Source organism: Manacus candei, unplaced genomic scaffold (genome assembly GCF_025592945.1).
Source record: "Manacus candei isolate 608988 ecotype Guabito, Panama unplaced genomic scaffold, ASM2559294v1 h1tg000093l, whole genome shotgun sequence".
Taxonomy (NCBI): domain Eukaryota; kingdom Metazoa; phylum Chordata; class Aves; order Passeriformes; family Pipridae; genus Manacus; species Manacus candei.
The window spans coordinates 3161503-3177059 of NW_026138141.1; the positions used below are offsets into that span (position 1 = coordinate 3161503).

Below are 15557 nucleotides of genomic sequence, written 5' to 3' on the forward strand. Positions count from 1 at the left end.
AGATTTTTGTTGTCTTGACTACACAAATCATTGCAGTGACTAAGAATTCATTTCTGTCTTCTGGCTTTTCTCAAAACTGCATTTTCTAGGCAGTCTTTGTTTCTGTCTTCTATTACAAGTCTGAAGATTCAAAAAGACTTTGTTAATATCTTTGATCCCTATGTTGTTCTAGAATTGAAACCTATTGATTTACATGAATTTATCAATAATTTAGTTTTCTGTTTTCTATCACTATATATTTTCAAAGTTTGCAGAAGGCCAAATAAAGTGCATTTGCCAACATAGCACTTGAATGGAGAGATTAATATGTCAATGTTCTGTAAAAGTGTTCTTCTATGTATCAAAAAAACCACTTGTGATTTCTTGTACCGATGATTTGTCTCTGAAACCATTTTTCCAATCACATTGGAATTTTGTAAAGTTTGATTTTGAGAGTTGTGACAAGTCAACATCAAGTAACTTTGTAACGGTGAATTGTACTGTAACTTACACTTTAATTCTTCAGCTAACAGTCAGCTCCCAGAGGCAGGATTTTGTGTAGAATTGGGGACAGATGGTCTTCCAAGGACAAAGTTTGTGTCTCAGCAATGGTGGGCAGGGTCCCTGGCAGTGTCCACAGGCAGTTCAGAGGCCTATACCCAGCATGACCTCCCATGGGAGGGTGTAGGACTGCAGCTCAGAGGCTGCAATGACCTCTGGGACTTCACATCGGGACCACAGGCAACAGCTGCAGTTGCAAGAAGCATGCATTGGTGGGGGTTTGCAACATGAGTAATCAAGCTGTGAGAGGAGGTCAGCAGACCATATGTCTCTTAAGACACTGCTCTAAAAGAGCCTAAACCTCCAAGCTGCATCAAAGAAGAGGAGATAGCATCTGTGCATTTTAGACTGGGAAATGCAGACAACTAGGCTGGTAAAGGCTGCGATCTTGTGAACTCTGGCACTAGTATGACTGTTCGTATTCCACGTGCACCCATGACTTGCAGAGCAGGTTTGGGAACCCAGCATAGGCAAGGGCAGGACTTCTGCCCAAAGATTGTAACCTACCTGTGCCTGAGATCTCTGGCAACAGTGACAGGATAGAGCAAAAAATGCTGATGGGAAATTCCCTGCTGTGGTGATGCAGGTTGCTAAACTAGCTCGCTCTGTTAGCAGGGGACATTTGTTGCATACTGAGGGTTTTGGTGCAGAACATCTTGGATGGGCTGACAAGGTTTGTTCAACTTGACAGTTGGTAAGACTATTAGTCCACATTTCTTCTCCATATAGGCACTAGCAATAATCAAGGAGATTAGGACTTAATATGTAGTGACCACACATCTCCAGGGAATGAGAAGAAGGGCTTGGTGCCTGGTGACTTTTGCCTGGTCTTGCAGGCAAATGGGAAAGGCTTGCAGAGAAGTGGATGAATCTAGGAAGACAAAAGCTCTTTTCACATTTGGTGTGGGCAATAGAGTTTTTATGACCATGTAACCTTTTGTGAGAATTGCTTGGAAGAGAAGGGATCCACCTGACTAAATAGGGAAAAGTGTCTGTTATCAAGCTGGGCTTCCTCAACAGTACTGATCTATGAACAAGAGGGAAAGGCAAGAATGATCAAAAATCCAATGAAAAAGCAGTGAACCAAGTTGGCAAACAAAACATGAGAGATGACATAAACACTAAAGACTTCAGCAGCTGGACTACTGTCATGAATAGAGGCGAGTTCTTTGGGAAGGACAGACTGGGCAAGTAAGATGGGAGAGCTACCCTTCACTTAGGAGAGAAGGATTTATGGAGCTCTTTCTTTCTTTGGGTGATGGCCAGCCAAATTAGTGTGCAGACCAAACTGGGAAACAGTGATAAGTGCCTACTACATACTATCTGGATGAAGAAGAGCAAGCAGATAACGCCACCTTCAGACAACTTTATGTTCATAGGGCCTTGTCTTCCTGGAACAACTGACTCACCCCAATGTATGTGCGAGGGATAATACAGCAGAGCACAAGTAATTCAGGAGGTTTCTGAAGTGTATTGCCTATAGGTTCTTGACACAGACAATCAAGGAACCAGGGAGGGGAGATGAACTGATGGACCTAGCAAAGAACTGGAAGAAAGCAAAGGTTCCTCCTGTCTCCAAGACAGCAAGCAGAAGTATCTGGGAAACTGCAGGCCAGTCAGCCTCACTCTGGTCCAGAGAGTTCATCTTGTTCACACAGAAAGTTGTTTACGTCTTCTCTGATCTTTTTTTTTTTGCAAAAATTTCAAAATATAGTAAATATAATTTTTATTTAGCCTACATGGTTTAACCTGTAACACTTGTTGAACCATTTAGTGGTTTGAACAGAAGGTATTTGAAAACTGAAAAATACTCCTGAATGAGTTTAGTATCTTGCAAAAAACTAAAACCCCATGGACATTTATACGTACACCCAAACCACAATTTTTATTTTCTTTCATTTGTTTGTAAATTCATCTTGATAGTACCTAAGGAGTGATGGAATGATGTTAAGCTATTAGTTTTTTCCTCTGATGATACCCCTATTATTTCAAGTTACATTTTCTTAACTAGTAATTTTACTAAATATCAAGCACCAGAAGATTTTAACAACTCTCTCAGGAAATCAGGGAAAACCAGAGTACCTGTATTAGTCCATTGTGTTGACATAATTGGATCACTTGCCCTCTGCCACCACTGAGTGAAACATTTGTATTGACTCACAGGTCAAGTATCTATTAAAATAGTGATAAATCAATCGCCATCCTCACCCTCATCCACAGAAGTACAGGAGCTGCAAAGTAATGACTGCAGTTCAATGACTTAGTGGGCTTTTTTGTCTCACATAATGAGACAGAAATCTTGGGTAGTTAATTAAGGCACTGTATATTTGAACACCTTCATAAAAAGTCAATGAATCAGTTGACACAAATCAAGGCATGAATCCAAGAAACTGCAGGTGGGATGAAGTGAACAGAGCCTATCAAGGCTCATCACATTTGAAAGTCAAAGACACGAGTTGCTCCGTTAAAAAATTCAAAATTATGTGTGCTTCTCTTTTCCTTGATCTTTATTACTTTTCTCTGTATAGCACATGAGAGCTATGTGTATTGACTGCAATTTATACAATGAAGTGAAACCATGTTTTTATGTTTAGTTTAAATAAACAGATATAACAGTATCCCACCACTTTTCTATTACAAAAACTCAATGTAATTATTTTCTTTACATTATCTCTGAGAGATAATTCTTGTCTGAATTGGCAGATTTTGCCAACCCTTTTGCATTTCTTTAATAGACACAAAATGAACAATATTACACTTCTTGTAAGGTAGTAGGTTGTGTGGGGATGTCAGTGTAATTTATCCACATGTTGGAAGACAGGAAGAGTCCTTATAAGGTGATCACTCTATTTAGTGAAGAAAAAGTCCCTGAGTAGTTTATTTCTTTTGTGTTTCCAGAGTGCAGTTTTTAGGTATTTATATTGTGGGCATTTCTTATAGGAAATTCAGTGGAAATAAATATTTGATCTCTGGTGTCTCATTCTCACTTTCCAAAAGTTACCCTGACCATTTGAGACTACTCCCTAAGTCTTTCCATATCTGTCTTGGGATAGTAACAGACTTCACTAGAAGCATTATTTGGATTTGGAACTCTCCTAAATCCTATAGAGCTCTCTCTCACTGAATCCTCTACTAGAATTCGCTGTAAAAATACGTGGTAGAGAAAGCACAGGCAGTTTCTTTTTTGAAAGTAACTCCTGAAATGGACCACTTATTTTCTGTTTCACACACTAAACCATGGAAGTGAACTCCATCATCTGCTCTTGATGTACAGTTTCAGAGGCAGTCCAGAAGAAACACTGTCACTATAGTGCTGTCAGATGAAAATTTACTAGAGGGAATGAAGCTCCTCCTGACATAAGGAAATTCAGTCCTTTAATTGTTTGTATACCAGAGAATCTGTTCTATAATGACCCTAAGGATTAGGGAACTGCAGACAAGCAATAATTTTACTTCCCTTGGATCAGATGTTTCTCCCCAAACAGGGGACAATTTTCTAAGTACAAATCAAATATTTTGATTTTTTGATTTTGCATTTAGTAATTAAAAATAATGCAACCCATGCATCTTAATGATAGGGTGATACTCATTAACCATTAAAACCTTCTACACCTATGCCCTTCTTTAGTCATTGTTGAGATCTGTACAACCATTGTCTGCTGTTTACTGTGTGCCAACTTACTAAAATGACATTAAGTAGTATTTAGGATTATCTTTATCTCATTCCCAGGTAGATTATGAGAGCTTAAGTGTCTTGAGTTAACCTTTTTCTCGGTGTTCTTTAAAGGAAATTTTGATATCTTATTTTCTTTCCCCTTTTAAAACACATAGGAACCGTTTTTGGTACCAAATTGACTTCTTCATTTTTGTGCTGTAGAGATTTCTTTGGTTTATTTGTCTAACATAACACATACATGTTTTGGCAACTGTAGATTTTCTTGAAAGACATAATTGCAAATATAAACTTATTTTGGTGTATGACAGTAGGTAGCATGGAACAAAAAAAATCCATAGACCTGATCCTGACATGGGGGGAAAAAAGAAAATAAAACCATAATGCCTCTCTCTACCACCCTCCATGCATCTTGAGTGTATTAGTCAAGAAGTCAGAAAATTCATCATGCATACCATATAATGGAGACAATCATCATGTGACACTTCCATAGTACAATGTCATTTTTTCACGTTTGTATGAGGTTATTGCAAGATGGCTAAAATAAAATGAAAATAGGACAGTCTTACATTAGCTACAGATTCTCAGGCTGATTGTTTTCTCTGCATTTCCTTTAGATTACCCTTTTGTCTTCTTGCTACCATTTACTGACAATGCAGGATTGAATATATTCCTTGAAAATTTCAAGAACACACTAAATCCATAATGCAAATTTTGTTCCATAAAAATAATTGTTTCCTACTATTTCATATTACTTTAAATATACTTGAATTGTGCCGACCTCTTTTAATTGTGGTAGAAATTATATTATAAATATAATGAAAATTACCACATTTAGATTATTTTAGTAATACAAATGACACTATGTCTACAAACCTTCAAAAATAAAAAATAATAATGAGTGTGGGATTAGTGATGATAAGTCAGGGGAATGGGACTAAGAAATACTTTTCCATGCCTCTATTAGAAGAGGATTTTTCTTATTTTCTTACAATTGATTTTATTTCAGCAGATAAACAAACCCAGTTCTTCCATCATTTCAACACAGTGACCTCCTGTTTCCCAAGGGTTTCCCAAAGCGCATTTTTTTGTCCACATGCTATGTTCACAGTTTCTTTAAGAATCCAATATCTTTCCACACATTCTTTTGATTGAAAATTATATAGAAAAGGGTCCTTCTACATTGTAGAGCATAGGAGCATGATAGGAAACATGGTGTCCTTTGGCAGTACTCAGTGAAGAGCTAAGTTGCTTCTCATCAGTGCAAGTTATCTACCCTGAAATTCTCTATTTCCATGATTTTCTAAAGGCCAGAACATAGGGCAGAGTACGAGACAGACAAGCGGGGGGACAACCAGAATAGGGACATGGGCAAAAGAGGGAGGAACGTGGGAGGAACCGGGGAGGGAAGGGGCGAATGGAGGCTGTCCCCTCTCTGCAGCTTCTCCAGTCAATCGGCAGAGAAACAGAGGAGAAGGGAGGTGGACAGGCCAGGACATGCCCGGGAAATATAAATTCTGGGGAAGCATACAATGTATATATACATAATAACTGTAAAGTCTGTATCATAAGGTCCTTTCAATCACTGTACATCTTTTTCCACTTCTGAGATTTTCCCCATTCTGATTCCTGGTCCTTCACAACATTTTATGCAGCCTTTTAGAAATCAAATGTTAGTTCAACTCCATTTAGGTTTCACAGATTAGAAGTTAAAATTATGACAGTTCTTGGGGGTTTGATTCCCATTCTGCTTTGATTATTACAGTTAAAAGATTAAAAAAAGAAAAGGAAACACATAACATTTAATATTTGCTATGCTCATCATTAGGTTGTTCAAGTGCATAAATAAGAGCAATACAGTGTCATAAATCCCGTGTCATTGTACAATGTGATACTTTATGCACAAGTAGATAAAATATCCAGCTTCAATCTTTGTCAGATAAATCTGGAAACATAGCTTACCTCTTATTAGTACTTCTTGCTTTATAACTCTGTGCTAATAAACCTCTAACCTTGGGGATTGTCAACGCATAAACTAATATAATCCCTTCATATATAAAAAATTTTATTGTAGAATTATGTTGACACAGACAACTTGAATCATTCATTCCAGAAAGACCACCATAATTTCAACAAATATCATCAAATTTTATCAACTTCTTGCTTATGGTATGCATATGAAATAATGAATATGAAGACAAATGTTGTCTAGTTATTTTCTGTTTCCCTTTCCTACATACTGCAATTTATTTCTCAATTAAAAATTAGGTGAAGAAGGAAATCTATTGTGCAGTGGTAATGAAATAAAGTATCAGTTCAACTAGAAAAAAGATGATGCAGTTTGCTTATAAGAAGCAGAAAGAATGTTTAAAGTTGTTGCTGTTGTGAAGAATATTTACGAATCAGCATGCCAGCTGATTCTGAGCCATGTGGTCCAGGACCACCAAACCATGTCCCAGATTTGCTATAAAAGATTTTTTGCTTTGCTCCATTTTTCCTGGAGAAGTTTTGTGACAGTTAATACACCGATCAGTTTGGCTGATCTTTTTCACTGGCATAACAATTAACTTCAGTAATCTACCAAATTGTAGCTGGAATAATTACAGCTTAGATAAATTACCTTCCTTGTTTTGATAAGGCATTATTGTCTTTAATTCCTCGTCCTAGATTTTTTTGTTAATGCCAATGTAAAATATCCTTGTATTGTTACTATTTATCATTTTATTTCCCAAGTTTCTGTAGGGAATAAATTGTTCCTGTTAAGAACTGAATATAAAAGTAATAACAATTAACAGAATGTAAAATGCAATATACCTAATACGAAAACTAATACAGTGACAGCAGATTCTTTGTTGCCACTCTTAAAAAGAAGGAGGCATAAGTCACTCTCCTATAATTTCTGCATGACAGTGCTTATCAGTATTGTCAGTCTGATTCTTGTGAGTCCTCCGTCTGGTCACCTGCATTGTCTTTTGTCTTATACTATTGCAACAGCTCTGGGGCAGTGCCAGCATTTTCAGTCTTTGTGTTTGAAGATCACCCAGTATAACATTAAAAAAAAGGGTGATTATTCAGCAATGCTACTGAAGATGCAGCTGTTCCCACAGAACAATTTTCAGAAACACCAAAATAATGAATAATAATGAGAGGAGCCCAAATAAATGTCTGGATGTGTTTTGACTAAATGCTAAATTTTGACATTGTTTTGCTGTACCCACTTCTGCATTATCAACATGTGCCTAAGCATTGTATATCCCCTTTCAAACCAACAAAATTAGAATTATAGACATTCTGAAATGACACTCAAGTTTGGAAGGTAGTCCTTCTCCAGCTGAGGTATATAAGTTAATCATCATTCAGTTTAATAAATCTGTGTGTCACTGAAAACACATGTAAAATTGTAGTTTCCTTTGTTGACCAGGACTTTAGGAATTGCATAGCATTCTGAGTCAAAAAAATCCACAACTTTCTATGCTGCTTTTCAACCCTTTTGCAAATTTACACACATGCTTTAGTGCTACTTTTCATATAAAGGGTCAAGAAACAATTAGCCATAATGTAAAATCCTTTGTGTAGAAATGAAACATGGGCCTATGGTTTGCTATGAAATTTTAAATGCTTCATGAAAAATGGTATGTTCAAAAATATGCAGTGCTTAATAAAGAAGAGATATATAAAGATCTAATATATCGTAGTTATTATTTATCTGCTAATTATAATTGAGTAGTGCCTTTGGAATTGGTTCTATATTTTGTGAACAATGTCTTTACTTAAATAATAGCATTGTATTCCCTCTACTTTTTAATCTATGGTTATATAATGAAACAACTATAAAATGTTCATAAAACCTGGTAGTGCACAAATTCTACCAGAAACTGTTTTTAGAAATTATATTATGTTAATATATCTCATAGAGTGAAATTTCTCTTCTGCTCCCTAGTTAACCTTAATTACTACATTCATAAACTACATAACTTTTGAGTCCAAGAAAACTAAATTGATAATGCATTCAATTTCTTCTACACCATATATTATGTTTAAATTAAAATTACTTCTGCTTAATAACATATAAAATTAGACTTCTTATTAAATCACTATTTTCCTCGCTTTCAGGTAAATAGAAGTTCGTATTACTCAGAATGTATTAGACTTAACATTTTTAAGGAAAGATGCCATAATAGCAATGACAGTGATATTTTCGTAGGTGAGATATGACTTCTATTTCATGAGCAAACTAAAGCCCATCTATGTACTCTCTTGCCTTAGAAAGTCAACGCAACTGTGTTTTTCAAATGTGCTTCTGTTCCAAAAGACAATTAGGCTGGTAGATTAGTTATTTTCCTATGCACGACCCAGTCTTACAGTCCATACAACTAAAATATAATATGCAATCTTCTTTTATTTCTTGTTTAATATATGTGTTAGTGATTGGGCAAGGTACAAATGAGTGCTTGATAGAACTTACTGCAATGCGTAAGGGAGATGACAAATTTTCTGAGCTACTAGATTTCTGCCTTTCTGTGGAATGTTGACTTTTCTAAATTATAATTTCACATTGACTCCCATTAAGGGATACCAACAGTATTGTACTGAACAAAAAGTGAAGAAAATTAAGATAATATAGCAATATTTTATTTCTCCAATGATGCACATTTCAGGTGTCTTTTCATCTGTGCAAACATGTTTTCAAATTACTGTCACAATTTGACAGCAATACCATTTTTCGCTTTTTGATATTTTGCTTTCCCATTCTTTGAGATATTCCACTGCATTAGCTGTTGCTTCAGCTGTATTCCAGTACCTGGCCATATGTGCACTACATACTTGTTTTGTGAGAAATAAACCATCATTGAAGGTAAGGTCAGCTTGCTACTACAAAGCCATATGTAACTACAGTCTGAAATTATGATAAAATACTACGCTGCAGTAACATAGGGTGAGTGCAGAAGAAATTTTTAATAGAATGAGCAACAGCTTTCAGTAAGAACCAGTTCAGACTAACTTGACCATCATCTATTATTTATTCAAATTATAGTTAAATGTAAATAGAACATAAAAGTAGGAAGTCTAACCATTAGAATCCTAATTCCAGCTGATAAGCAGGATTTTTTTTTTTGAGAGGGAGAGTCTTAAATTATATCATATACTATCAAACCCTAATTTTTCCTTCTATATCTCCCATCTCTTTTCCTATTGCAAGCTTTTTAAAGGCTTTTCTCCACAAATTTGTGTTGGTCTGATTTTAGATCACTGATTATTATAAATGCAACTGACACCCTCATTTCTTCTTTTTGGCAGTATATGTAGCTCAGTTTTAATTCTGTGTTATGTGTGTATATATATATATATATGTATATTTATATACATATATATATGTGTGTATATATATATATATGAAAATCATGGCAAATTCCTCTGGAGTGGTTTTAGTTCAAAAAATAAAACTTTTTTTACTGTTTTTTGCAAAGATCTGATGCAAACAACATCTAAGTCTCTGGAAAGATTTCTGTTTTCTAAAAATAACTTCATTTATCATCTCTTTGTACTTTATTATGGGTTCATTTGGATCTGAAGATACTGAAAAGCATAAGCAGTAAATGTCTTCTAATCCTTATTTTAACTTATTTGCTTGAAATTATATGAACTTTCATTTAAATACAATGAATAGTTAACTACCTACATATTTGCACAGGGAAACAAATGAGTACTTTTATTCTATGACAAGATGCAATTCTGCACAGCCTGTATTTATTGTTTTGTCCCACCTTAATTCCAGATATCTGTTCTGGCTGTTTTAGATATTCCATTCTCAGCAGACTGTAGATGCCAGAAGAAATTTATTACTGACTAGTTTTTTATCCATGCTTTCATGTAAGTCCATGATATAAGTTTTGCCTGTATCTCCCTAATGTTTACCCTTCTGATGAATCTACTTGGAGCTTTGGTATTTCCTCATAGCTTTTCTTTTCTAGATTTAACAAGATGGGTAGTATCTTCTTAGGCAGGCTGTGAGCTCTTCTGATTATCTTACAAACTTTTCAGTGCATGACTCCCTTTTATGTACCTTTGGTATGTTTTCAATACAAATTATCCATATAGTTTTCCTTCATAGAGAGGTAACGGTGCGAACTTTATAACAACATATTGAATTAATCTTAATCACAACTTCTTTTCTTTTCTATTATATTTTACTTTGCCATAGTGTGAACAAAGAAGAAGGTCTCAGCTGGAATTTTATAGCAGTGGGTTTTGTTACAAACACCAAGACAGAAAACAGGGTCTTCTTAGAACACTAGCTCTTTTTCAGGAGAAAACCACCTTTCTGATTCTTTATTCAACTTTCACACTTCAGTTCCTCAGAGTTTCTTGCTCTTTTTCAGTAATGTAACTCAGTGATTTTTTATCCCCAAATATTTTCTCTCTTCTCAGTTTTTTTTTTTATATTTAAAATACTGCTTTTAAAAACACTGTTAAATTATCATACCATCTCCAGCATTAAAAATGTAGTTGTGTAACTAAAACTGAGATAAAACAATAGTTTTACTAAATTTGATAAAGGGGGATAAGTATCTGGAAAAAATCAAGTTTTAGTGACTTATCAATAGATAAACATTATACTTTTCTACTGAAAGGACTTCCTTTTGATTTTTTTTCTGTGTTTGATTTTCTGCAGCCAAAATATATATACATATGGTATTCCAAAAATGCCTCAACATAAGTTCTTTGGTTGCTAAAAGGCCTGTTTAACACTTTACTCTAGTTTGAAGATAATAGTCTTTTAAACAGGCAGTGACCTAGATATTATGATTCATATTCTGGCTATTCTCCAAACATTGAAGTTATTTATATCTGATATTTTAAATATCAAAACAGCAGGTTGATGTTATCAAAAGCACTGGGATTCTAGCTCACTTTTTTGTAGTCACCAATTATAACAGTCTCCCTTAATATGAGAAACCAGACTACATGTGAAATCTTTTTATTTAGCCAAATGTTAGCCAGACTGAACTTTTCGATTTTTCTTACAGTTCAATAGAAAACACACACATATAGACACACACAAGACCAAACTTAACCAACCAACCAAAAAACTCTACAAAATTTCATTTTAAATGAATGAATCATATGGAGATTGTTTGTTCCTTATATTAAAGTACTCAGTAATACTGGTCCTATTTTCAATCATTTCTTTATATTAATGGTATTTCAATGCGCATTTGTAAACACGAGATAAAAAATAAATAGAAAATGTAAAGCAAGTATTTTTTTCCTCAGGATGAAGTTTTAAAAATCCCAAACCAGTTATTTTATTTTAAACAATAATTATATTCTTCACTATCCCTAATAACAAGAAATATTATTGTTGTCTTTGATGCAATGAACAGCCACCCAAATTCAGAAAATATCCATGCTGTTCTCATGAAGTCAATAAGGCCGAACAAGGCAATTGGTAAGGTAAAGTAACCAAGGATATGGTTTCCTGTAGAGAGTATTAGATTTATAAGTGATAGGCTGAATAACATGGTATGTGACTGTATCTGCAGTTGAATGGTATCTGCACTTGAATGAAGTAACACAGTTCCATTGGCATACTAACAGAAGTATTAATTTATAACATTAATTGAATATCTGTTGTGGTTTATTTCTTGAAAGGGCCCATTGGAGGAAAGACCAACCAAAAGCATGTAACAAAAAACATGCAACATAGAGCATGTAACATTTTTCCAGCACTATATTCTAAAATCTCCCAATTTATTCCATGTCTTGTGTTCAACTCCCATCTGGGAAAAAAACCCCAAAACAACAGAATATAAAACTTGATTTACATTCACTGTATTACATTATCATGTTAACTTGTCTCCATGGATGGAGGTGATGAGTTGGGTAATAGAAAAATGTCTGTTAAATTTGTATCAGATTAATATATAAAACCTGCAATCCAATCTATCCTAAACTCACTGAAATGTATTTCTGAATAAATATGGAAAAGACAGTAAATTTAAATATATTTAGCAACCAAAGAGTTATAGAGGGGAATTAGTTGAAAAAAATTAGAACTAAAGGTAACTGCAATTATATGTAGAATCTAACTGTCATTACATGAAGAAGGATAATGACAGAGTAATTCCCCAACTGAGTTTACTTCTTGTGTAAAATGAATACAGCTAAAGACATCCACTCATTGAACTTTCACTGGAATTGTGATAATTAGGGTCACAAGAACATATATACCATGATGTCAAGAAAACAAACTGACACTATAGACCTGGAGTCTAATATGAGTACAAGATGATAGTGCAGAACCGGTAGCACAAAGGTTTTTATAGCTCCTTAGTTAATCACAGGATTTACATTGTTTCATAATTCCAAACTCCATTAACCAGAGCAGATTGCCAGTTTTGTGATCCAAGTATTGAACTGAAGGCAGGCAGTATGCAAGATGAGATCATCCTAGGCCTCATTATCTAGAAAACTGAAAACCCCATATAATTTCAATCTTTAAAAAAAAAAGATCATTTCCAGAATCTTAATCCAATCTCATAGGCAATGAAGCTCTGATAGTCAATATTCCAGTGAAAGAGTAAGTGCAGTATCAAAAGTGTGCCTAGAAAGGCTTGGAAAGACACATTTTCTTCTGAAGTTATTACATTAACTTAATGATCCATAGCAAAAGTTCTGTGAAATATAGCTAAAATGGCAAAACATTGGAGAAAAGATAGCCCCTATGTGTAAGAAAAATTAAAAGAAACAAGTATTCACTTGAAATTAAGCCTTACTTTCATGTTTTCTGTCTCTGGTTTTCCGACTGATCAGAATAAGCATGAGGTACAGTTCTACACACAAAAAAAAGGAGTAAGGCCAGGTCTGCATCAACTATGTCAAGAAAAATATATGCTGTAGAGACAAAGGACAGAGGAAACCCACTGACTTGCTGAGAAGAAATGCCCTTATGGCATTATGCTCAATATTTCTATATAACAGGAGAAACTTTTAAATATGGCACTTGGCTCTTTACTTGATATTTTAGTGACTGTAATTCTTGCTGTGTAATGATACACAGATAAAGATCCTGCCTTAGTAATGTCTAGTATGACATCTGTGAAGTGTCACTGCCAAGAGCTTTCCACCAACAACTTCATTATCCTGAAAAGGTTTGGCAGGAAGGGACCTTAAATATCATCTCATTCCAAACTGACTTCCATGGGCAGGGACAACTTCCACTAGATCAGGTTGCTCAGAGCCCCATCCAGCCTGGCCTTGAACTCCTCCAGGAGTAGGTAGTCCAAAACTTCTCTGGGCAACCTGTTTCAGTGCCTCACCAACCTCACAGTAAAGAATTTCTTCCTGGTATCTAACCTAAAGCTACCCTCCTTCAGCTAGAGGCCATTCTCCCTTGTTCTATCATTACTAGTTGTCATGAAAAGTACCACTTCAGACTTCTTTTAGGCTCCCTTTAGGTACTAGAAGGCCACTCTAAGGTCTCCTCCATGCTGGACAGTCCCAGCTCTCTCAGCCTATCTTCACAGAAGAGGTGCTTCAGCTCTGTGTTCATAGTGTCTCTCCTCCGGGCTTGTTCCAACAGGTCAACATCTTTCTTTTGCTGAGGGTCCTAGACCTGGACCCTCTCTTACTCCAGAGAGGGGCTCACAAGAGCAGGTCCAAGGGTTGTATTATTGAATTCAGTTGAGGGGTCTTTTAGGTTTTTCCCCCTTATCAGTGATGTTTTTGGAACCCTGTCATTCTTCTACACAGGGATCAAACACATGACGCTATTGAACAAACTGATTTCTTTCCTCTTTTGATGGTAATTTCTCCTAAATTGTTTGTAATTCTCATATTATGATCCAGACACTTCACCAAATGATATTTAGCCCAATGTGACTGCTATGCTTTATCAAATTAATTTTCCATACTGACTACCACTGGCTATGCATACAGAGATGACATAAACTGATAAATTCTAAGTTCAAAGCACCAAAAAAATATATTAACAGTCATAACAAGAAAAAACATATAAAGGCTGTAATTAGATTTTGAAACAGAATTGGAGGAGCACGACAAACAAATTTATTCCAGAATTAGTAAAATCTTCAGTCTTGTATCACTTATTTGCCCTGTTATTGAAATATCAACCCTACCTTCTTAGGCTCATGAGAGAGGAATCTTTTTCAAGCTACGAGATGTATTTCTAGAGAAGTAAAGAAAATGAATAAAATTCCTAAAATCTCAGTACAATGCTCCAGAGAGCTATTATTAGGGGGGAAACATGGAATTGATTCTAAGCAACAATTTGAATAAAAGTGATAGGATTAAGTTTTAAAGAGTTTACAAGATTCCTTCAGGTCCATCAAAAATACGAAATTCTAATTACACAAACTTGTTCCTTTCCTTAATGTCTGGAGAATTTTTCTGATATTATTGCACCTATATTGAGTAAGAGAGAGGATACAAAGGAAGAGTTATTTACTTCTTTTATTATGTCCTGTGGAGGTATTAATAGGAAAGAAGAAAATCTTCATCTGCTTTATTTAAAAGTAAATATGAAGTTTCTTTCTGCAGAAGTTTAAACCTCACAGAGACTGTTTTTGCAGTATACTTTCTTGAAGGAAATGAAATTATTTTCTCTTCTGTAAAGATTTTATCTGGTCATTTACTAACAGCTATAGCCATCCGTTTGGTAATTCGTTTTTCTTTAAATCCCTCCTAAAATTCCCAGAACGTAGTTTGGTGCACAAACTAATTTAGAAGGTTTTAAATATATAAGTTTATATGGGTACTGGTATTGGTATTGTTAGTGTCTAAGACCATCAAAATGGGAGAAGAGTTTAAGTCCTACCTTCCATACCCTTCTTTTGTTCTGTCCAGAACTTGCACAAGTCCTACAAGTTTTTCTCCTTCCTCTCCAAAGAAGTAGCTAAAGATAAGGGAATAAATTTCTTATGGAAAAAGCTTGTGGCTTTTATGTTACATAGCTTAGGAAATTTAAAAGGGCTAAAAAAATTTGAATCCCTTTGGAAATCTCTTGGAATTGTTTGTGGTTTGTGTAAATAAATTTAACTTCTGGTATATTTTATTAAAAAATATCTTTTATAATTTCTCTTTCCTCACCTTTACTCCCTAATTTTTCAGACCTCTGACAGTGCTGAGAAAGTGCCTAATGTAGGGTCACTGTAACCGCTACAATAGGGTACAAAATAATACCAGGTCTCATAACAACTCAGAATTGGAGATGAGGATGACTGATAAAAAGACTGTGAAGGAAACTTAGAAAACCATACACTGACTGAAAAAAAAAAGAAGTTGATTTGTTTTACTGTTTAGTTGTTCACAAGACAGGGATAAG

The 15557-nt window shown here is 35.0% G+C and overlaps 1 protein-coding gene across 22 annotated transcripts in view; it reads left to right on the forward strand.

Annotated features, from left to right (window-relative positions):
• Positions 1 to 15557, forward strand: part of PTPRD (protein tyrosine phosphatase receptor type D) — a 1149573-nt gene that overhangs the window by 580961 nt on the left and 553055 nt on the right. The gene's annotated exons all lie outside the window — the stretch shown is intronic.